Source organism: Petromyzon marinus, chromosome 3, assembly GCF_048934315.1.
Source record: "Petromyzon marinus isolate PM22_M1 ecotype Great Lakes invasive population chromosome 3, UKy_Petmar_22M1.pri1.0, whole genome shotgun sequence".
Lineage (NCBI taxonomy): Eukaryota > Metazoa > Chordata > Hyperoartia > Petromyzontiformes > Petromyzontidae > Petromyzon > Petromyzon marinus.
Window position 1 is genome coordinate 12,895,047 of NC_133669.1, and position 25,432 is coordinate 12,920,478.

The 25,432-nt window shown below is 44.7% G+C and overlaps 2 long non-coding RNA genes across 2 annotated transcripts in view; one reads left to right on the forward strand and one right to left on the reverse strand.

Moving 5' to 3' along the window:
* Nucleotides 1-66: 66 nt before the first annotated feature.
* On the forward strand, nt 67-17,804 carry LOC142931006 (uncharacterized). Its single transcript, XR_012947004.1, has 2 exons — nt 67-1,698; nt 16,955-17,804. It is a non-coding gene; the product is annotated as an uncharacterized LOC142931006 (long non-coding RNA).
* LOC142931004 (uncharacterized) overlaps nt 6,119-25,432 on the reverse strand; it is a 51,433-nt gene continuing 32,119 nt past the window's right edge. Inside the window, exons 3-4 of the long non-coding RNA XR_012947003.1 lie at nt 15,115-15,207; nt 6,119-13,458 (exon numbers count right to left, since the gene is read on the reverse strand). This is a non-coding gene — a long non-coding RNA (uncharacterized LOC142931004). The remainder of the gene's footprint in view (nt 13,459-15,114; nt 15,208-25,432) is intronic.

Genomic DNA, 25,432 nt, shown 5'->3' on the forward strand with positions numbered 1-25,432 from the left:
CGCCTCCAATTGGTCCGAAGTTACGGGGCGGTGCCAAGAGCACTAATAAATATCTCAACTCGAGATGTAAGCCTCCTCCTCTCCACCCCCCCCACCCTCTACTACCTCGCCCACCCCTCCCCTTGCCACACTGGATAAATGATTTTAAAATTGAACTCCACGTGTAAGCTTAGACAGAAAGCGACTTTGTCTCTTTTAAAAGTCAATTGACAGCTACTGTAAATTGGAATGCACAGCCAGTGTGTGTGTGTGAGAGAGAGAATATAAAACGCGCACGAATAATCGCGCTCGCAACACAGATTTGTGTTGCGTTGCGCCCTCTCTCAAGATAACCCCTGCGCGCGTCTGTTCTGAACAGCGCAAGGATGGACGTGCGGAATTGCAGCCAAATGATGGGCGCCCCTCTGCAACATCAATAAGCACGCACCTTCCCCGTTGCTTTGAACACTGCGTTGCACTCTTTTCACGACTCGTCGTGAGGCTATACACTTCGGGGTGCATTGTCCGCGATGATAATAATAATACGCGACCCGTACGTAATGCCGCACCTTCTTATTTCCCGTGTGCCATGGCTTACGAGGCTGCGCGCGAGTGAGTCCCGTTGACCATCAAATGCCGCGCGTAACGAATGCAGCCATCGGAAGAAATCACCACCTCTTCAAGTGTAGCGGCATTTCCTAACGCAGAACAAGTCGCGGCGGTGACTTCTTTTTTTTTATTTCGCGTCGCAGTGGCGGCGTTCCTCTACTCCTACAGCTGGCGCGTCCCTAAACGTATACTCAAATTAATGAGATACACTATAGCCGTCATATATATCTGTCCATTCACGTAACAAATAGCAGCATGTATTACATTTCTCGTCAAACAGAATACCTTCGGGGAGTACATCATTTCAGCAGCAATACCGTAAGTTAATTCTGAACCGGTTTCGACACAGTCTCTCATCAGCAGCCAGCCTTACTTGAAATTATACATTCGTTTGTGGTTGACGGGAAATGTAAAATAAATACCTAAAAAATGTTTTATGTGGAGGGACAGATGTATGAAGATTATCTGCGTATTTGTTGTTACTTACATTCACCACAACGGCCCTGATGGCTATTTTGTGTTACTCTCTCCAAGCTCACGTTTTGCGTGACTGAGAATTATTCAAATTGCATATCCTGCACTCACTCTCAAACTGGTGCGAGTGTACTCGCGATACAGCCGAAATGGGGTATGAGAACACCTGATATAGGCACACGACACTACTGGTGGTCGGAAGACGAAGGGCAACTTCTAATACAAGCACACTTTGGAAATAAGTGTGACCTTACATTAGTGCGATGAAAAATGCCAATTTCCCGACACATTGGCTATTATATATTGGTACTGTATATTCCCTTTCAGGGCAATATTATTGAGGAATGTATCGAATGTCTTTACATGTGCTTATGCTACATTGCCAACGGAGCGATGACATCTCTTGCTTTGATTCCGAATGGCCGTGCTTAATTCCAACTTCTACGGATACACTCGGCGATCACTATCACAGCCGAGCGCATACCGTGTAATATGCGTGCGTGTGAACTGTGCAATGCGCAGAGAGAGCGTAGCCCGAGCGAAGCCGGCTAACTCCAGCAAGACACGCCCCGACGCGCGGAGCTGACTCACGGGTAATGCTTCGCCACTCGAGCTGGGGCTGAGCGTCGCTGCAAGGTGAATGCGCGCAGGTGACTGCACCGGCGATCAAAGTGGCCACCGATCCCGCCGCACTCCCCCTCTCTCGAATGCGCCTGACGATGACATCGCACAGCAACGGTCCCGCCGTGCGCTTTTGATGACCACCAGTGCCCGCGTCTGTCGCTCGTTCTCGATCGCTTAGGAATTACCAACATCATCAGCAGCAGCAGCAGCGAGCGCCTCGCTTGAAGGTTGGCCTTCGTTTGTTTAGACTGCACGGTTCTAATTACAGATGTGGCTGTGGGTGTCTTTGGAGAGCGGTGGCGTACTGGTTAGCGCACTGTCGCTGCCCGACAAACCAGGCTACCTGGGTACGATTTGCGGCCACGGCGAGTGTTATGCCACCTCTCATCTAAACGAGTACCTGGTTCTAGGTGCTAACATCGGCACTGGGGAAACGGAGGCGGCCGGACGTGGTGATGGTCACGATACCAGCACCAGTCTTCAGAGGTGCTCCTTTACATTACTTTCCCCTACAGTCGACGTGAGCTATACAGGGCCTCTTTATATGTTTAAGTCGCCTCTTGGGGATGCTTTTGCAATTGACAACGATTTACCTCCGCGATGTCTCTGTTATATGCTTATATATACACACACACGAGTCGGCTCAGCAAGTACACGAGGCTGCGCCGTTCATTGTGCGGGCGATGTGCACAGTGCATTCGCCGGGTACCAACTGTGTGGGAGTCGTGCTTTGTACGTTCGTAATTCCGCGTCGCAGACACTCTGCGGTTTGTGGTCACCTCGCAGCGGCTCGCTCGCTGCGCCTCGCCGGGTCCGATTTGACGACGGTGTGGGATGCGTGTGGCGGGGGGGGGGAGGGGTACCCTCGCTATACTTCACTCTCCAAGAGTTACGAATCGAGTGCGGATTTGATTTTTTGTTTTGTGTTTTTTTTACACCGCGCGGAGACGCTCAACTAAACAACAAAGAACCAACCCCCCCATCACCGCAGATGCCTTGAGATGTGTGTAATGGGATTTTAATCACACTTGAAGTGACGCTCGCATTCGTTGCTCGGGAGGCAAAGGGAATGAAACGTCGGAGCGTCGATATGAGTTACGTGAACACCTGCTCCCTCCTCCCAACTTCCCCCCCCCCCCACGGGAATTGTAAACCGCTCGCAATGTCAACGCAGGGAATTTGAAATGTCGGGACGTGCAGGTGTAGGGCCTTTCGGTGGCCGTGGAGTGGCGGCGCGGATGCGCGTGCGTTCAAAGCGGCGTGCAATGGCCGTGAGTGAGAGAAATACGCACCGCGCAAAATCCGCATTAAGCATTTGCTTCCACTTTACCACAGTAAGTACGCATTATGTTGAACTTCTTTCGCACCGTACGTAGCCAACCGTGCGAATCGGAGGTGCGTGGGAAAGACAACACACTAAGTGTCATAACCGCAAGACAAATACCAGAGTTCCTACACTCGAACGCTTGCTGTATGTTTTCTGATTTTATTCTTTCCAGCCATTTGTCAAGTCACGACTGGATGAACGGCCCCGCGCCTCGCGTCGGTCACGAGGGGTTGTTCTGACATATTTCACCACGTTGGTCGGTGCGGATGGGTGAAGGCGGGGAGGGAGGGGGAACATCAGCTCGCTCTGATATGACTTGTCGCTGATTTTAGCTATGTTCGGGAATCGAACTCGGGTCATCCCTTGGCGTAGTATATATGAGGTTTATTTTTCTTGAATACATCGTGTTCGAGGACATTTCTTCGTTCAGCAACGAAAATAAACTCGACGAAGTGTCTAAGAAACAATGTGATAGTGTGCGTGTGTGGGCAGCTCATCTGCGGTGTGTCTAATTGATTGAGAGCGGCGTCTAATGCAGATCCAAGTATCTATGGAATTCTGTCGCTGCATTAGCGTGGCGAAATAGGCGAGGCTTGGGTAGCCAGAAAAAAAAAGCGTTTTTTTTATTTGTAAAGCTGTCCAAGGCACCGTTGTGCTTTGAAATGGAATTCGTTACGAATAGCAGCGTCTTGTGATGTCTCTGAGCTGGCTCCTCGTATCAGCGACACAGCGACTGAACGCGCGGCCCTCGTCCGAGAGTCATTCGAGTGAATGTGTGACACTCGCATTGCGACGCGTCGACTGGCTGAATAAATACAGCAACATTGTTGATAAGTGCAGTTAAGACTCATTCTTTGCTTAGTGCCTGCGGCTAATATATATAAAATTAGGCTGATGATGTATTTTGTTCTTCCAAAGTTAATTAACATTTTAAACTTGTAATGTTTCTCGACGAATATTGCCTTATCGGTGAAGTGTGTGCTGAAGAGTTGCACGTGTTATAATGTCTATTCGCATTGATAGCTCAATGATTTGCTATTTTATTAGTTTATTAGTCACTAAAAGTGGTGTGCCGATGTGTCTATATTTTACACTGCGTAGTATATATGTTATTAATTTCGTGTGCTTATGGTCTATAAAAAATGTCCAACACTCTAATATGACCACATACATATTGTGATAAGTATACCTATGTGATCCATGTTTATTATTGAATCAATTTCGAGAAACATGCAATAAAATGAGTCATACTTATCATACTTGGTTAGATACAACTCTTACACATATTCATCTCTGTGCGATTTATTTAAAACACAAACCACTCGCAGAGGAGTAATTCAACTAAGAAGGACACAATGGGAATGAATAGAGTTATGGATCCAGTCAAACCTTTCCTGGCCGAATTATTTAATTATCGGATTCCTACTTGTGACTATCATTACATATTATAACACTTTCAAAATCTCGTATACACATGTGAGTAGCATCGTTCTGACCTATATATACGTTATCACATGCCCAGGGGAAAAATAAAATAACTTACCCCCACCCATTGATAGTCAATTTGGGGGTGAGGTGGATGGGAGTGCTCAAGGTCAATTTGGATTTCATATGCATATCGGCAACCCGCGCTTACCAGCGTGGTGAAGTTATGATCAAACAACGCCCATGATCGACATGGCGTGGAAAGATGGCCATCGTTCAGCAGTGGATTCACACAGGAAGTGCTGCAGGTGATAAATCGTGTTACGTAGCATTCAACTCGTGGTACGACGGGGATAAACAAAAAAAAACACACGTGAGAATAAGACGCTCAAGCCAACATTGTACCGAGCTCATGTCGATCTCATCCGTGAACACGCGGCTTTCTGCACCGCACGCATTCACTCCTTCCCGTCGCTCCCCAGCCCTTCCGTGATCCCTAAGACTCCTCTATCGCGGGCACGCCTTCCTCGAACCTTGCACGCCTCTGCCATCTAAATCATTCTATTCTGTCGCCGTTTCTCTTTTTTTTGCTATGTCAAGCGCCTTGAGTGAAGGCGCTCTGTAACTGTAAAATTAGATTCGATTGGAACCAAAGCGAAAAGCATGGCTATGCACGCGTACGTTAGACATCACATTGTGATGCACTCTCCGTTTGACTGTAGGTGCGTTATGGGGGACCCGATGCTGATTTTTACACCTTTGTCTATTTTGCTTTTCGTTCCTGAAACTCGCCAACATTTATACAACGTACAGGTTGTGGATATATAACGTTGTACACGGTGCCCTTCGGCCGTGTGAGCCGAATGTGACTGTAAATAATGCGTGTGTGAATCGAATGCCTTTGCTTTTGATCTAAGGACAGCGAAGGGAATTGATGGCTCTGGCGCTGTTCCGCTCTGCACCCGTCACCGACACAGGCTCCGCTTCTCCACGTGCCCGTCCTGCACATGTGTATATAACGAGGCTGCATATTGCAATGCGTTTAACGATGCACAATACTGCTTACTCAGCACTCTATTTGGCAGTTTAAACCAATGTGCGTACGATGCAATGAACCAATACACCGTATTGGATAATTAGCTGCGTCGATCATGGAAGGGTGAGGGGTGGGTGGGGGTTGATCATACTTCACCACGCTGGTCAGTGCGTGTTCGTGGAAAATGATGAAACATGATGGATTTTGAATTTTTTACCGATAAACTTTCTCAGCGTGGCGAAGTATGGTCAAACACTCCATCATGACCGACACAGCGTGGGCTGAAGCAGGCCTGTATCCAGCGGTGGATTGACAAAAGGCTGATGGATTTTCTGGACACGTATCATGCACTATATTAGAATAACGTTTTGCTGGCTGGCTGGATGCCTGACTGGCGCGAGGGTGACGTCACAACGCGCACATCTGCGCGTTGTGACGTCACCCGCATCCCACGGCGTTGAGCCGGGTTCGTGCGCGGTGACGTCACGCCTCTCTCACCCACCGCCCATTCCACCCCAGCAGTGTATCTTATTTCAAGTTGACACGTTATTTCAAGTTGACACTTGAAATAAAATCCAACTATCCGTAACTTAATGACTATTTCTTTGTATATATAATAACGCCTTAACAATGTGAGATTAAAAAATCCCCTGTTATCTATGAGCTCTACGATATACCTTCATTGAATTTAAATGTCCTGATTGTTTTTGTTCTTTGTAAACTGTTACTGAAACAAACGTGTACAACGACAAAGACACGCACACATACACGCCTATGTTTGTAAATATCACAGACCAAAGCGGCGGTTTATTTGTTTTCCAATTATTTAAAATACATATATACTTTGTGTATTAATGCTGTGAATGGCATGTGTTTCAATTGCTACAGCCATATTGTGCACACAGTTTATCTTAACAGTTGTAACATATTAATTAAGGTATATAAACACACTAACACATACTTATAAACGATATCATGTATAAACTGAGTTGATGCACAGCAGGTGGTGAGATGCTATCTCCTGCGCCTGGTATGAAGGAGGTTGTGGGTTCGATCCCAACCCTCACGCCTGTATATTTGGAGTTTGAATGTTCTCCCCGTGGTCGCGTAGATTTTTCTCAGGGTCCTCCGGTTTTTTCCCTCCACATTTAGAAACATGTGTTTGTATTATTTGGCTGCTATAAGTGTCCACATGATAAGCCGTTCATTGAGCTATCATTTGTGGCCAGGTCCCTGCTGAATAAGAGCTAATAGGTCAGTGGACTTTACCTGATAAAATAAAATACACTCACAGACTTAATCAATACGACATATTGTTACATCGCAGGCTGCGAGACAGGGTGCTACAATAATGTCAAACGAATTAACTTTAACAAAACTGGATATGAATATACTTCGTACACTAAGGCAACACTCAGGAGTTGATCGTTTGTATTCTCATGGAAATGGAAACGCATACAAAAAACACCGAATGCTTTATTGCAGTAGTTCTTAACCTTTGCTGCAGCTTTGCACCCCTTTGGTTCTCATTCATGAAAACATGTATAACACATAGGATTGGTGAAACAAAGTAGTTGAATCTTAGCAGCATTCATTGAAGCGCTGTCGTCCCGATAATTCTGTTCCTTCACATGAAGAAGGCTACTTGTGTTGTGGCCGAAACGTCGTGAGAATTTTATTTTATCATGCTTTATTTTTTATTATTTTATTTCCATTCTACGTGATTTTACCGAAAGAACCAAGAGGAAACAAAGTAGTTGTCCTTACGTGCCCGTGCTTAATTTGTGCTTCGATGATTTACCTTCTAAAACAAATCTGGCCACGTGTCGCACCCCCAGAAAGGGCATCTCGCACCCCCCCCAGGGGGTACAGCGTGCACCGCAAGTTAAGAGCCGCCGCTTTATCGCAGCAAACCGCGTCACAATACGGAGGACATGTGCAAGACCGGATTGAAATATATTTTACTTGACACACCTTGCAGAAGAACCGTGTATCCTGAAAACATCAAATGTCACACTGCATCCTTTGATGCGTGATTAAATGCGCGCGTTTATGAATAGACCCACGCACATTATATTTCCAGAAAATCTAACAGCAATCACAGTGAGCCACGTTCATGCTGCTGTTGCACTCTGCACCTGCGCATTCACTCGTCGGTTTCAATTAATTAATATATTATTATTATACGCCTACACAATACGCTACATAGACCCTAGTATCATCTGAAGAAGGCCAGTGGATCGAAAAGTTAACATTTTCCTTTCCTCTCGGTGAAAGTCAAAAACGTGCTCTCTCCATATTTGTTTTTATTTCATCCGTTATGGGATGTATGCATATCTCACGTTAACTGAAGCGGCAACATCATAATTTACATAGAGGGTGTGTTCAGATCATATATGTAAATGTATTTCATATATGCCGTATTCCGTTTCACATTATGTTCTTCGTGAAATGTATGTTAGACGTTCCGTGCAGAGTCATCAGCACTGCGTTCAGTCATTAAAGTAATGCGCGTCACATTGCTATCATCTCGCTGTGGAAATCGGTCATCACGAGACAGCCGAACGAAAAAACTTAAGTGTTTTAATTTCCTCTTTCCGAACGCTAAAAAATACGTGCAATATAAAGTGGCAAAATATGATCGCGTGTACGGTCATTGATTTTAAGTCCCTTTGTCAAAAAAATATTCACAATGAAAATGTATTTAATTAATGCGTGATGCATATTGAACTTAAAGAGAATAACGCTATGATATTCGCGTACATAATACGGGTAACGAATTCCCAGTATTATACGTTGTATGTGTTTTGCCTTTACGAGCATTATTATTACTATAGATGCTGAATATTGTGCATTCATACGCACGTTACATTTATTTTCTTTAGCAATGAGGTCAATCAGTCCCCGTGTGCAGGAACGAGACGGATTGCGACATCGCCAGACCGCGAAGGTTGGCGATGGGGACTGTAATCCAGCAGCGGATTAATCATATCTGATGGTGATAATATCGTGTCTGGATATATATAAACACAGTATATAGGTATATTTCATAATGTAGTTTGTTATCCTTAGGAACCCCATACATAACGTAAAATGGAACCGATGATCCCACCTGAGCAAAATAATCAAATACTTAACAACACGTCTAGAATAATATAAATATATATCTCGGTTTAAAAAACAAAAACAGAAGATTGTCTATAATCTCTTCATGCACAAAGGGGACATTACCATGGGAACGTCGTCGTGACGACCACAATGATGATGATCACGATGGTGATGCGGTGAGTATTTGTGATGATTCTGATGATGTAAATGGTCATGTTAATCATGGGTGTGGGCAAATGAAGATGACCGTCATCGTAGTGGCGCGAGTGTGCACCATCCACTCGTTATGTTATTGAATCTCGTGGAGCTAACGTTTAGTTGATTGCGTAACACGTTTTACAAGCGTGCGCGCCACGCATTGAAATTATCCAATAAAAGTTCACTTACAGCTGCGTGCAAACATGCGCGCGCGCGCGCACGCACGCACACAAACACGAGCGGAGCACGCACGCGCGCAACTGTGGTAAACAACTCAAAGCACGACTGTTTCTTCCCAAATTTTCCACGCTGGAAGCCCCTTGGTTTGCGCTCCACCCCAAAGTAGCCACCGCTCACTTCGACACCCCCCCCCGCCTTCCTTCCTTTTCCACGCCGAGTCATCAAATTTCATAATTGAACCGCAGTTCGGAGTGAAACGGTTCACCCTTGTTTTTGATTCACGCACTGAGTTTCTGGAATTACGGATCCGTATATTTTGCATACTGTGAACGGGGGTGGAGCGGTGGCACAATGATTAGCGCGGTGCGATGTAAACCCGATCACATGGGTTCCATTCCTGGCCACCGCTATAACGTCGGTACCAGGTCATATCTGATTCCGTGCTGCCCTCCATCTCCTCCCACCACCATTCCTCACCTTCACCAACACGCACCGACCAGCGTGATGAAGTATAGTCGAACGATCCTCCATAGTACACACCGCATGTCCCAGGGACGTCTTCATCCAGCAGTGGATTGACACAGGGCTGTACAAAACAAATTCTGAAAATGCATTTAACCACCGTAAGTCCCCATTTTTATGAATGATGGCCCCCATGCATTAAAGTACCTTTACCGATGAACGCACCCCCCCCCCCCCACCATTCCAAGCTTTAGATTCGCCAATCTTGCATTCTGAATCGCGAGAAAAGCCACTGCCATTGCGTTTGACACGAAATACATCAAACACGCTCCCCGTGCAGCACTAATGTTGTACGGTTTGACCCGCGCAGCGCACAGGTGCGTGCCCTTAACTCGCGCCTCCACCCAAACACACTCCAACAAGAAAACAGTTACCCTTGGCGACGGGTCGCTCTTCTCCTAGACACAGCAAACCATAGGCCCCTGCATTCATCATTCCATTTCATACATTATATACACCGTCTGCGGTAATAAAACGCCTCGAGGCCTGTACACACGTTTGTTTATTGCTTTTCTGATTTTGCGGTTTTACGGTTAAAGTTTGCGAGTCTTACAAAAACACATTTTTTTTTTGGTTTAGTTTCGATTAAAAAAAAGATGTGTTTTATTAATTCTCCAGTGCCGTGGAAAACAAGAGCATAATTCACGGTCGAGTCGATGGCCTGTGTAGCCGCAGTGTATATAACTACAGCGGCGAAGGGGCGTGTGTGTAAGCGTGCAGGGGGCTATACGCATGCGAAATGTGCGGGTGCCGGCGACATGCTCCGATTAACGCTGAGTAACTTTACTTTCGCTGGTAAAGGCAAATAAAACACACAAGGCACTTTGTTTTTGCTCTGTTGCGTTTATGGGCTACAGCCTAATTATTTGAACTTGTAAATTACTGAGTACAGCGTCAGCTTTAATGAACATTTGACTTAATAACAAAACAAAAAAATAATTAACACTTCGCTAAATTTAAATGTGACGTAGCTGGTGGCTTTTTTCACATTTGCATGTGTGATATATTACATTGGAATACGGCATGTTTCTGATAATAACATGCAATTATTGAACACACCCAGTACACAACGTGACTGTTGAAATGATAATTAGGGCCGCCTTGTCAATGCGATGTTTGTTTTTTCTTAATATATTTATTTGCCGGGGAAAATCGAATCATCGAGGGAGTTTGTTGAAGTAGGTAAGCACATTTTGTATTGAAAATACATATAATTGTCGCTAATTTAAAATACAATTTTAATAAAATCGTAGTTTTCTTAAGTGGAAATATTATACATGTGCACATGTTGCACGTATAAATAGGCAGACATAAGAATTTGATTTTTTTCCAAATCAACGGCTGAAACATTGCATTTCACGATTAACACGTAAGTGGATATTGAACATGAGAGCACGATGATATAGATATGAAAACAAGCTAAGAACGTTTCAACACTTTCTTCTCAAAACATTCTAACCGCTCCATCGCACTTGAATATTCATGATATATACGGTATACAGTACATGTCCTGGACATTGCACGTTTGTGAATGAGACCCAGCATTTGAGGACTGCACAGCCAAGGCTAAGACACACGTTAACGCTTTCCGCGGACTATGATACTTCATGCAAAAATACACACGACGAAAATTAAATAAACACGCGTTGCAAAAAAGTTTCCAATATTAGAACCCTCTTGATGAAAGGGCCCTTTTGTGAGCGTGTTTACTGGTCGCAGTTCTAGTAGCGGAGCGGCGGTGCAAGTCTTTAACGAGAACAGACTTCTGAGTGGATGCAAAGGCCTAAATCTCGTCAATAAATCATCGCCGACGTCACACATTGGGATTGGGAGGGGGGGGGGGGTTGACGAGGAGAGGAGAACTCTGTGCGGTGGGGATTCCGATGAATTGCGTTGCGACAGCGGGTCACGCGCGCCGCTATTCTCTTAATTATAGTCAGAGGCTTCGTGACACGCACACGTTGCTTGTTGTGCGCCCGCATTGAATTACCCGCGGCTGGCTGAAGTGGGTGTCACAACAATTTCCATTATTTCTACAGCCCTCCGCCGAGCCCCCCCCAGCGGCCGTGGCGCATTCAACTGCCCTTCGCCACGGGTCTGCGCGTTCCGTGCGGCGAGACACCGTGCGCGCGTGTCTGTGTCCGTGTGTCTCTGTGTCCGTGTGTCTCTGTGTCCGTGTGTCTCTGTGTGTCCGTGTGTCTCTGTGTGTCCGTGTGTGTGTGTGTGTGTAGGCGGGGGAGCCGTAGTGTAGCGGGTGGCGCGTTGCGCGATCGAACCCCGGCGTACCGAGTTCCATTTCTGCTCACGGCCAACGCAAAGTGACGATTATCTGAACCGGTCCTGGGCCTCCTCCCCTGGGTCGACTCGACTTCAAATGAGTACCTGGTGCGGTGTGCAAAGCGTCGCCACTAGGGAGACAAAGGCGGCCGGGCGTGGTGCTAGCCACTGACTCCCTCGTGTGCCGTGCCGGCTTTTAATAGGCGCTCGCAAACAGCACTTGTTCCTACAGTCTGTTAAAGGCTATACGGGGGATCTTTGTTTCGTGTTTGTGGGGAGCGGTAGTGCAGTGGTTAGCGCACTACGCTTTAGACGCCACCAATCCGAGTTCGATTCCCGCTCACGACCAATAGCAGTGGCGAATAATGAACCGCTCCAAGGCCTCCCCTAGGTCGACTCGGTTTTAAATGAGTACCCTGTGCGGTGTGTAAACATCAGAACTGGGGAGACAAAGGCGGTCGGGCGTGGTGTTGGCCACCCACCAACCCTCGTGTGGCGTTCCGGCCTCTATATGTGCTCGCTAACAGCACTTGCACCCAACAGCCCGTTAAAGACTATGGGGGGGGACCTTTATCTTTGTTTTTATAGGTGTGTGTCTGTGGGTGCACATAGCCTGGCACAAGCGTCGTGGTGACGTCACCGCCACTTAGTGGCGAATGGTTATTGTTGTTGTCTGTGGGGGCGAGTGTGTGAGCGGTGGAGTAGTGGTAAGTGGTGGTGGAGGAATCCCTCTTTTATGTATGTACGGTATGTTGAACTTCTTTCGCACCGTACGTAGCCAAACTGTGCTAATTGGAGTAGTGGCATCCCTGCCCAGTTTCGAAAAATTTGCGTTCAAAAATCGACAATTCGTAAAAAAAAAAAACTAGAAAAAAACTCGATCATTTCTGTTTGGTGTTCACATCTTGTTTGTGTTATTCGTCGGTTTTCCCGTCTCGTTTGTGGAGTTATATTCGCCCGGCTCTTCGACCTGTAACATGTGGGTGCAGTTTTGCCGACGAAATAATGACGAGGCGTGCGTTGGGCAAGCGGTGCCCGCCGTGGTTAGCGCGCACTCCTCAGCTATCTCCTTGAATCAAAACCCGCTGATTCATTTGACGGATGTATCGAGAGCCCTTAAGAGTCTATATCGATCAAATAATCCATTGCTGTAACACCGCTAGTGGTTTGCGCACAACGCTACGACTGTAAGTTCCATTCCCAAGCACGGCTAACACGATATATGAACTTTTTCCGAGCCACCTCTAGATAAGACTCGGCCTTAAAATTTAGTACCTGGGAGAAGGATGTAAACATCAATCCTGGGGGATACAAAGGCGGTAGGGTCAGAGTGTTCCTGGTCACACCATCCCCGTGCTGCGCGCGTACAATAGGTGCGCGCGAACAACCATCAGCACGTGTCTAAAAAAACACGTTTCATACGTCTAAACGGGAGATCATTGTTGCATCGCATGGTGCACCGAGCCTGGCACGATCGCCGTGGTGACGTCACCGCCCGCTTCGTGGCGATCGTCGCGGCGCTGTTGTTTGCTGGAGGTCTGCGTGCGTGGCGGTGCCGGGCGGGCCCCGCACCCGAGTCGGTCTCTGGGGTTTCGGGAGCCCGCTAATCTCTCGAGCCTCCGCGTCGACATCACCCAACTCCACGTGCTGCTCGCTCTGCTGCAACCCAGCCCCGCGGCCACGAGTCGGCTGCGTCCCCCTGCGGAATTCAGGCAGGAGCAGAGATGAAAGCGCGCAGCTCCGAGCGATTTCGCCGTCGTTGAGAAGTTCTTTGTGTCGAATGCGCGTGCACTCTCTCACTCTCTCGTGATGATCTTTCCTCCCCCGCCTCCCTCTGACCGCTCTCTCTCTCTGTCTACCAGACAGGAGACGGAGCTCCACTGATTACAAATACAAAATCACAACAAAGTTCCCCTTGCTTGAGATTAGAGATATTTTGGGAATGTTTTTTTTCTTGATTTGAAGCTTTCGTGACTGCAGGAATCCACACTCTTTGGTTATTTCGGTAATGTCAAGTAGCCCACCTAAAGCCTTTATGACCTCGTGTTGCAGCAGCTCTTTCTCCTGCGTCAGCAGTTCTCCTGCTGTGTTTGTCTCACCTGATGACGGTTGCTTGTGTTGCGATCGAAACTTCTTGATCTGTAAATGTTCTATCTACGTGACTTTACCGAAAGAACCACAGAGTATGAATGGGGTTTATTTATTTACTTACCAGACTCATAATTCGTAATTTCGCAACGCAAGCGTTCGACATCAGGTGGAGAAGAACGAGGGGTTAGCCTCTGAAGGCAAACTGTTGATGAACATGGATTCCTGCCTGCCTGCCTGGCTGGCGAGCACATCTGCGGGATGACGTCAGCCACCTCCCGTTCACCGCATCCCACGGCATTGATCCGGGATCGTGCGTTCTGACGTCACGCCCACCCCCTCTCTCACACCTTCCAGCCCAAGGCCGCGGATCCCGCTCAGGGAACAGAGAGGGAGGAAGAGGCGGAGATGAACGTCGTGGAGAGGGGTAGGGAGAGAGTGAAAGGGCGAGAAAATGAGATTGAAGGGAGAGAGCAAAACGGAAAGAGAGACTCAGCAAGCAGAGCAGTGGGGTGGGAGGTTTAGGGAGAGACAAGAGAGATTTGAGACGGGGAAGAGAGATGTGGGGGGAAAAAAAAAACTACTGCTGTATTTACTAAACTCGCTGTTTTATTTGACTAGATAAGGCCCACTGAGCTATATAGCTCTTTTTTCAGAAGCGACATGAGCACAAATGATAGCCCAATGAAGTGACTCATCACGTGGACATTTATATCAGCCAAAACACCTCTAAAAGCATGTTTCTAAACGTGGAGGGAAACATCGGAGGACCCAGGGAAAAATTACACGCGACCACGGGGAGAGTGAACATGCAAACTCCAAATATACAGGGGGTGGGATCGAACCCACAACCTCCTGTATACCAGGCGGGGTAAACAAGGAGAGATGGTTGGGAGGGAAGAACGTGCGATTCAGTGGAGCGAGGAGAGTAAAGCAGAGGAACGGTAGAGGTACAACAGAGGACAGGATTAGAGAAACAAAGGCAGCGAGACACCGAGATACATTTGGATATACAGTACGGGGAAGGCAAGAGAAAGGTTGAGGGAAGCAAGGCTCTCGATAAGATCCAAACTTTTGCTGGCTGTCTGGCTGGGAGGGACAGGCGGATGAACGGTCACGTCCAAAGGATGTGCTGCTTGCAAGTTTGGATAAAAAAATTTCGTAACCACATGCTCGCACATATGCGGCTGCATAAGCCGGGCAGTGGTGGCTATTCACTCCTATAATCCAGCACTGCGGAGCCAGTGAGGGTTGGTGTATTGCTCACATGTGAAGTTTCCTTGCCGTGGGCGTCGAGGTGCCATTCCTTGGCTCGCCAAGGCAATACAGCAAGTGGAGTGCAAATCTCCATCTGTTCCATCTGTATGGGATAGAGTGTTGTCACCTTGTATGTGTGTGGTGTTCTCCGGATGCTTCAGTTTCCCCCTCCATGTAAATGCAAATACAGTTGCCGATAATGCCTTAATATATAGAGGACCGCAGAGCTCAGGGGAAGGGGTGGAATTTGGCTCCGGCTCAATGCTTGACTCTTGCCTTTCCCTCTTGTCCAGGGGCGGAGCCACAGGGGGGGCTGGGGGCTCAGCCCCCCCTGAAATTTTGGGAAAGTCGGTAATCGGGATAGCCGGATATCCCGCTGCTGCAAAATGCTGCAGGCTGCCACCTTGTGCTGCCCTGCAGGCTGCTTGAGCGGCAGCCTTTCGAACTTATCGAACTTATTAGCCACATCAGCGGCTCCGACCTATTAATAAACTCTGCGTTCAAATCAAATAAAATTTGTTTTATACATTTGTGGCGCCCATTGGAAAACATACACTGGATATCTCAGAATATTGAAATCAGCCCCCCCAAAGTCAAAATCCTGTCTCCGCCCCTGCTCTTGTCTGTGGTTCCTTGTGCCTCTCAGTCTTCCTTCGAGAGGGAGCGACTACTGTCCACGTCACAAGTTGAAATTATTGTTGTTATAAGATACGGGAGTAATCCATAAAGTTTGTTTTTACTCTTAAATTCACGTAATTGGGGCAGTTTCAGCACCATAGTTTTGAAACAATTTTGACAACCCCTTGTATAAAGATCTTCTGCCTCATATGTGTGGTACATAACCAGAATTTTACCTCAAGTTACCTTACATAGAACAAACATGAAAATGTATGTCACAGTTTATAATATATACAAATTTTATTTAGCAAAGTGCATTGCATGTTTTTGTATAGCTAGAATTTGTGTACTGATAAGGGATGGTCAGTATACTGAGAATGAAGTACTAAAATGAAGCATTACTGTCACCTGGATATTCATCCCACATGCTTGTGTGCTACTCATTAGTACCAACCAATTTCTGTTTATATTAGCAAACCTCAAAGCCATAATTGCAGAACAACATAAATATATAGTTCCCCAACACTTGTTTCCCTCTCTAAACGGGTGTCTTCATTTGTGATGAAGCAATAATACTGAATTCATTTTAACTAACCTTAGTAGCAGACTCGTGTGCAACAAAAAACAAAATTCTCCAAAGCAGAACCTTAAGTACAAGCAATATACACCAGAAGGCTTATATGAACTGCAGCTGCTAAACTTGATGTCTGTATTGATCACTGTAGCCGGTAATTAGAATGTAAAGTAAATAAGTCATTATGGTTTACTACTTTGCTCGTATTTTACTCATACAGACAGGCACGTCAAATTAAGCAGGCCGGTCAAAATTTTATGCACCATAAATGACATATAAATGTCACATTATTCGCCTTATATTTTCTGTAATGCGATCATAAATATTGACCTTGGACATCGCTTATAAATGAACTATTGAATAATCAATAAAATAAAAAAATGCTTAGTTTTTTTAATATATGGCCAATTTTCATGATTGCCATTAATTATATGCCACATTAATTATATGCCACAGAGCACACACTGACTATTGACAATGGAACCAAGCCATCGCGCCCTCATTTCTGCTAATTCTGCTAATTTTACCTCAAATAACTTAAACAAGAGTCTCTTGCTTTTTTAGCTGGAAGCAGTGCATTTGTTGCAATAACTCTCAGGCAAAGTCACGAAATACACCCACAACCTTCTTATAAATAATGTCTTATGTCTTTGGACAGGGAGGAGAATAACGAAGAGGTGAAGAGTCGTGAGTTGGCAGCAAAGAGTTCAAACCGAAAAAAAAATGACCCCATTGTGTCCTCATTGCAAGAAAACCGAGCAAGGAAGTGGAAAAGCCTTGCTCGCAACAGGGTACTAGAGGCACCTGCTCCCAATTACTCCATATCATCTCGTGAGCAATGGGCCAAGTGGGTGCACAAGCGATCCATCACACGGACAAGAAAGCCGCTTCCGTTCTACAGGTCCGGTCAGCGGGGCTGTCCCCAGAGTGGGCCGCCCGGAGTCATGCGCCCTTCCCCGTTCACTACACGGTAGTCGCTCTGGCTCAGGGCTGGCTTGCCCGCCTTATAGCCCCTTTGTCTTTCCACCAGGGGCGTTTCTGGTTGCAATGGACGTGCTAAGCAGTCCCCTTTGGTGGTCCTCCTGTAGCAGCAATGTCAGAGGTACGGCAACTGCATTGATCAACTGCAGAGGGGTGAATGAAGAGCATCTGTTGGCGTGTTTGTTTGAGTTGCGTATCCGACCGTCGGACAACTGAATCATTTACACCCAGTGCAGTGTATGTGCAACTGTCGTTTTATATACAGTACATGTTTACACATCCGACTTTAATCTCCTATACATTAGCTTACTTCTAAAGCACACTTAAAACATTTCCCCGTGTTTAAAGCATTCAGCGCTTTATTTTTGTCCACAAACTTATTTGGGCATGGTGTGACGGTAATTTTTTTTATCGATGTACACATATCCGAGCTTTTTATATTTCTGGCTTCATCTCAGTTGCCAACGAGTTTGAAATGCGACAGTGTATCTGCTGCATTGTTTAAATTAAATGTATTGTGGTTGTTATGTTTGTGCTTTGATAAAAAAATGTATTCGTTACATATTTTACTTGTGGAGTGGTAGTGCAATGGTAAACACTGTCGCAGTATGAACCCAGATACCTTAGTTAAAATCCCAGCAGAGGCTAAAATCAGTGGTGAGTGATATTGAACCGGCCCTCCGGTGAAGCATCGTCACATAAACCCCATGACTGACACGGCGTGTACGAACACGATGCACAGCTGTTTGTCAATCCACTGCTGGATGAAGGCCTCCCCCTACACTTTCACCATCAATCACTAATATTATTTCATCACTTGTAGGAATGTTTTTTACAAGGAGCATACGTGATAATATTAAAAAAATTATACATTTACTGTTGCGCAAATATTGGAGTACATATGCCTTTTTTACGTTTATGAATTTCCACTTCATATTTTAGATCCTCAATACGTTTACTTAAAAACTGAGACTTTTGTTTAATGTCTATTTTAAATTCTATAAAATCCATGTAAGATTCTTCCTTTTTATGATAATAATGGTATTTTAATTTAGTTTTCTCAATTTATATTGTACATTGCAAATGTTTAAAATGGGAAATTCAGCTATGATAACAGACCATCAGCTGTCACAAACATATATATCACAGTGTCTTTAATGTTCAATTGATATAAACAAATGCTTCAATTCCAAGACAAATAATAGGAATGATAATGGGAATCAAATGTCCAGTTTTTCATGCAAACTGACCCATTGTCCCAACGAATACATGTTTAATCCACCCGAAGTCTGTTTGCTAAACTGTGCGTATTGAGATATTTCGAGACTTGCTTGTGGTGCTGTTTTTTTATTTTACGTTTCTTTCTTCCTCTCCAAGCATCTATATAGCCCATGCAATATGAGCAGTCAACACATTTAAATATTTTAGGAATATTAGGCAACTAAAAATATCGGCCATCTTGTTTTTTCTGCATTGTGGCTGATAAAAACCTCTTTCGCGAGCCTCGCAAACACCCAACGGCTGATTTAACAACACGGTCAGAAATACAAGACCAAAAAAACTGCCTTAATAAAATGAAAAAATGCTAATTAATTTTACCTTTAAGGAAACCGGCGGCACACCGAGCCAAATTGAGTCTAGACTATGTGTACAGTGTTTCATTTATGGGAGACACTATAGGGTGCCAAGGGCTGAAAAAAGGGTAAATGCATGTGGGCTTGTTTGCCAAAGTTATGGTACAGAGCTGCCCTGGAGTCTGGCCAAAAAATATGCACGAGTGTTTATGTATTCTGAAATCGTACACTTGAAATATACACCTTTGTGTAAATCACAAAATCTCAGTGTACTCTGAATTAAAATTACGCTTTTGAATCTCACCGCAATTACAAACGCAGTAAATGTAAGCTGCTCTCTCTACGTACACTTGTTACGCTATGTGATAAGGAGATGCAACCTCTAAAGTACCAATGGTTTGAATCTTGACTGCAGGAATTCATACTCTTTGGGTCTTTCGGTAAAGTCACGTAGATAGAAAAATAATTAAATGATAGAAATCGCGACGTTTCGATCGCAACACAAGCAATCGTCTTCAGGTGAACAAATACAGCAGGCGGACTGCTGAGGCAGGAAGAAATATCACATATTTATTCCTGCCTCAACAGTCCGCTTGTGTTGCGATCGAAACGTCGTGATTTTTAAATTACATTATTATTTTTCTATATACGTGAATTTACCGACAGACCCAAAGAGTACCTATGGTATGATACATACGAAGAGTCCAGCCAATACTATGCATGTACGTATGTTGAACTTCTTTCGCATCGTACATAGCCAATCGTGCCAATTGAAGGTGTGGGGGAAGGACAACAAATTAAACCCCAAAAAAGCAGTTCAAATGAAATGCGTGAGGCCGCAGGGATTCGAGGCCAAACCTAACCATGCATGCAGAGGGAAACAGTATATAAATGCCCTGCAATGTAGTCCTGTGTAGCTTTTTGCGATTTGCTGTATAGCTCTCTGCTGTCTGTTCTGGCTGTATGCTTGGAGTGAAACGTCAGACATCATGCCGAACAGCATGCAATACATCTCAAAAATACACCATTTCATGTGAACACGTATAGTGCAATCTTACTTTCAGTGTTCCAAAATAATATATTTTCCCAACAATATAAAGACCAGTGAGTGGCTGCTATGGTCATGTGTACCTGAGATGTAATAATGGTGGGATATATACACAGCGGCTGGTTCCACCCTGTAATGTGGCAGCACCTTTCACCTGCAACAGACATTCCTGTAGAAAAATAATTGATTTGCAGCCAAATGATAGGGATTCCTACATAAATCTAATGCCAGCATTGAATTGCACATTCATATGCACTGTACTGCTTTAACGTTATGTACTTGGCATGTGCGCCTGGTATGTTGTGGGCGTTTTAATATTTTTTTCGAAAAACGTTTCATGTCTCATGCGACCCGGTGTGCATTTATTCATCAGCAAAACCTCGTGGTTGCAAGTGGCAGAGTGTCTGAGGGGACTTCCCAGAGGTGTTCCAGTACAGATAAAATTTAACGCTGTGAATTAACCCAATGTTAAAACAATCACAACAACTCTGAAATTTTTTACATATTTGATTCAGTCTTCATTGTTTCTTCATAAGATTGACAGGTAGAAGACAGCATGGGAAGCCGTCATCCAGCATGGCTGCTGATGATGAAGATTTCATCTTTGCTCACCTAAAATCGTTGTTGTCGGTGTGTACAGTGAGGGAAAAAAGTATTTGATACCCTGCTGATTTTGTACCTTTGCCCACTGACAAAGAAATTATCAGTCTATAATTTTAATGGTAGGTTTATTTGAACAGTGAGAGACAGAATAACAACAACAAAATCCAGAAAAACGCATGTCAAAAATGTTATAAATTGATTTGCATTTTAATGAGGGAAATACGTATTTGACCCCCTCTCAATCAGATTTCTGGCTCCCAGGTGTCTTTAATACAGGTAACGAGCTGAGATTAGGAGCACACTCTTAAAGGGAGTGCTCCTAATCTCAGCTTGTTACCTGTATAAAAGACACCTGTCCACAGAAGCAATCAATCAGATTCCAAACTCTCCACCATGGCCAAGACAAAATAGCTCTCCAAGGATGTCAGGGACAAGATTGTAGACCTACACAAAGCTGGAATGAGCTACAAGACCATTTCCAAGCAGCTTGGTGAGAAGGTGACCACAGTTGGTGCGATTATTCGCAAATGGAGGAAACACAAAAGAACTGTCAATCTCCCTCGGCCTGGGGCTCCATGCAAGATCTCACCTCGTGGAGTTGCAATGATCATGAGAACGGTGAGGAATCAGCCCAGAACGACACGGGAGGATCTTGTCAATGATCTCAAGGCAGCTGGGACCATAGTCACCAATAAAACAATTGGTAACACACTAGGCCGTGAAGGACTGAAATCCTGCAGCGCCCGCAAGGCCCCCCTGCTCAAGAAAGCACATATACATGCCCGTCTGAAGTTTGCCAATGAACATCTGAATGATTCAGAGGACAACTGGGTGAAAGTGTTGTGGTCAGATGAGACCAAAATGGAGCTCTTTGGCATCAACTCAACTCGCCGTGTTTGGAGGAGGAATGCTGCCTATGACCCCAAGAACACCATCCCCACCGTCAAACATGGAGGTGGAAACATTATGCTTTGGGGGTGTTTTTTCTGTTAAGGGGACAGGACAACTTCACCGCATCAAAGGGACGATGGACGGGGCCATGCACCGTCAAATCTTGGGTGAGAACCTCCTTCCCTCAGCCAGGGTATTGAAAATGGGTCGTGGATGGGTATTCCAGCATGACAATGACCCAAAACACACGGCCAAGGCAACAAAGGAGTGGCTCAAGAAGAAGCACATTAAGGTCCTGGAGTGGCCTAGCCAGTCTCCAGACCTTAATCCCATAGAAAATCTGTGGAGGGAGCTGAAGGTTCGAGTTGCCAAACGTCTGCCTCGAAACCTTAATGACTTGGAGAAGATCTGCGAAGAGGAGTGGGACAAAATCCCTCCTGAGATGTGTGCAAACCTGGTGGCCAACTACAAGAAACGTCTGACCTCTGTGATTGCCAACAAGGGTTTTGCCACCAAGTACTAAGTCATGTTTTGCAGAGGGGTCAAATACTTATTTCCCTCATTAAAATGCAAATCAATTTATAACATTTTTGACATGCGTTTTTCTGGATTTGTTGTTATTCTGTCTCTCACTGTTCAAATAAACCTACCATTAAAATTATAGACTGATCATTTCTTTGTCAGTGGGCAAATGTACAAAATCAGCAGGTGATCAAATTATTTTTTCCCTCACTGTATATAATCATGCTACACTGTACATTTTTACATAATTTTGATATACTGTACATTTTTGGCATGGGTTATTCCAAATCTAGATTTTAGCCTTTTCGACTAAATGCAATGAGTTGTATATGTTATAAAACTGGTCGGTACATATATGTGATGAGTGTTCATACTCACGTGGGCGATATGGCTAACATTCTTTGTGTGTCAAAACATGTTTGGCATTGTGTAAATATAATTAACTTCATTAAATGGAAAGTTTGGCCGCTAAATAGTTAAGGATAATTAACTACGTCTACGACCATATACAAATTAGATCTAAATGTATTGCTCGCCTAAGTTATTGGGCAATTAAAATCTTTATAAGAGCCTCATTGAGCTCTTGAGCTCTCAATTCAGATTACATTTCTGGAGATATTGTATGCAGCATAAGTCACTTCTATTTTTTTTTCATCTAAGAAGAAATGAAAGTTAGTAATTCAAAACCAATGAACAATATTTGAGAAGTTGTTGACAGTCCATGTATTTATTTTATTTTTTCTTTCTCTGCGAGCAGCACAACTTCACGGTGTGAACAACACACACACACGGCTTTATTGTTCCATTTAGGGGCATATGTAATTGCAGATATTAATTAACTTCCCCCCTCCCCGCCCCCCAGATACAGCATTGCAAAACAGGTAATTACCTCATTTTAATTGGGCTGGCGCCCAATTTGTTGTGTGCTTTGCAAAACAAACAATTTAAATGTAATGAATTAATACTGATGGCGCCTCGCGTGAATGCCACTATTATGAAGGGATCATGAGTGAGGCAAGTTTAACGTTCAAAGGAAGAGGGTGGTTATACGCGCTGTAATTACACCCCTCGGCCTCGAGGACTAAGAATGCGGCAGCAGGGCAAGCGTTTCGTCGAGACGCAATCGCGTCAGGAACACCTCGTGCCCTCTGAAAATGCTATCTCTTTCGTCCTGCTGTCCATAAGTATTTTGTACAACGTGATGGCACCTTCACATTTGCCCCAGTGGGCTCTGTACATTCGGATGTGAGACAGCAGCCATAGCACACCATCTGGAGAACGGCTCGATGAACTTGGCATCGTTTATCCCCTAAACATTTCAATTAACTGTTCTCATTATCCTGATTTAAGTACGAGATGATGCAGTGTATAATCCTGATAAATGTATTCTGCATAATGCAAATGACTCTCCGTATGACTGTTAACGGACAAATAGCCGTTTCAATGTTTATCATCTAATGTTGATCGAGACCAATGATGGAGCGGCAGCCAAAGGGTGGAACACAACCAAGTGGATGTCGACGATGGTGATGAAATAAATCTGTGTGCAGTCGCGAGATGAAGAGTTGAATTCGAACATCGAAAGAGATGTTGGCAATTCAGGGACGCCTTTATCCAGCAGTGGATCGGTCATGGCTAATGATAATGCAATGTTTCGACAAATTAAATAAGTGGAAGAAACTTACTGTAAACATTTACTTTGCATACGTCAACATACATACTATCTCGATCAGTGGTGGCTTGTGGTTTAAGCTTGGTCTTGCAAACCTTAAGAGATCGGATAAGGCCACAAATTGCGTTTGCTTTTGTATCCACGTGCAGCTTCACCCGCGAGCGTTGAAAAACAGCAATGGGCACATTAAATCGATAAGCGACGACCTCAAGAAAAATGGTTGAGTAGAAATGGTTTCGAAGACAACAAAGAGGGGCAACCAGGATCGCAAAACACAGGCAAGGGGCAGGAGAGACCGGTGCTGCGGTCAGAGATTGGGGGCTGGGTTGGCTGTGGTAGATACGAGGCGCTCATGGTTTACATACATCGCTGTAAATTGGTAAGAAAGGGAATGTTTAGGAGTTTGAGAAAGAGAGTAGAGCTGTGTGCCAGCCCGTTTCGTGATAGAGAAAACACTGTGCGCCACTCAACATATAGCGGCTTTTTGTTAAACGATGACCAGCTTATGTTTCAGTTTATTCATGAATCACATTAAACACCATTAGTAACGTGCCACGCCGGTGTAATGTAGCTCAGATACTTTAAACTGTTGCATGAGCCTCCTGTGCAGCTTTACGCGTGAATGAAGTCACTTATGTGGTAATGGAAATTTACAAATATCAAAATTGTTGTTCTTAACTCTCATTATTACCAGACATAAAAGTCGACAACGACACGCCAGACGCTCTTCACTGGTAACTACTCCAAAGGCCTTCCAAAACAGCACAGAGCCCCCAGAATCTCACAGTAATGTAACGGCAATTGGCGAAGGACTCGATTTCAACTCGTCGCACGTCCGACTTTGAATTGATCACAGCCCCTGGCACATGAGCCGAAACCCCACGTATTTATGTTTGCTGCTAATGTTGCTGTCAGGCTACGTGATAATTAGGTACTGGCACAGTGCATGGTGTTGGCTCTCATACTCGGCCTTTGCTGCAGGGCCTGTTTGCTGCACTTTCATTAAAGATGTGGTCTGCAACTAATTAATTGGGAGAGCCTGCATGTCTGCTGTGGTTTGGCCTGTTTTTTAGTGGTGTAATGTGCTTTTTTGTATTCATCTCAGGGCCATTGTGGATGGTAAGTGAAAGCACGTGTTTGACATGGCGATTTCAGTGCAGGTTCAGAAACTGTCGTCGGTGTGACGATTTGTGCAAGGAAGCGAAACACTTCCTAACTACTGGTAAACAAATTCACGAATAAGCAAGGTGTGATTTTTTTAACTGACAGTTAATGCTTTTCTAAATATTCTTGAGGTTTTTTTTCTGTTTGTCGGTGGCAGTTTGGGTCCTGCTGGGATGTGTTTAAAAAAAAAACTCACACGAGTGCACATTTGCAGCCTCGGCAATGTTGAAACTGTCTGCAAAGAAAATATCACAGTTGGCTAACTACTAACTTGGTGTTTGTTTAAGTGTCTGATGTGTCAGCTAGTGAGAAAAAAAACAAGATTGATGTGAACCGAAGATCCTTATAATGGAATTGTATAAGATGAGAAATGTTCAACAATGTAAAATATTTGATTCAAATGTAATTTTGATAGGAAATAACTGGCGAGTTATTTTCCTTCTAAAGTTTTGGTACAGTATTTCACTTTTTGTAAACCCTTTCCTGTTTTGAGAACGTTTACTTGGCTGTAGTTTGGAGAATAACGTTCTGGATCGCATATAAGCCAAAGGTTGCACAAATCTGTAGCATGCAAATGCATCTTCTCAGAACCTAAAAAAAATAGAATCACTTACAGGCACGCACCAAGGCCCTCTGGGCAGGTCTTTTTACACCAAGTTGTCAACCCTAACATCGGCTGGA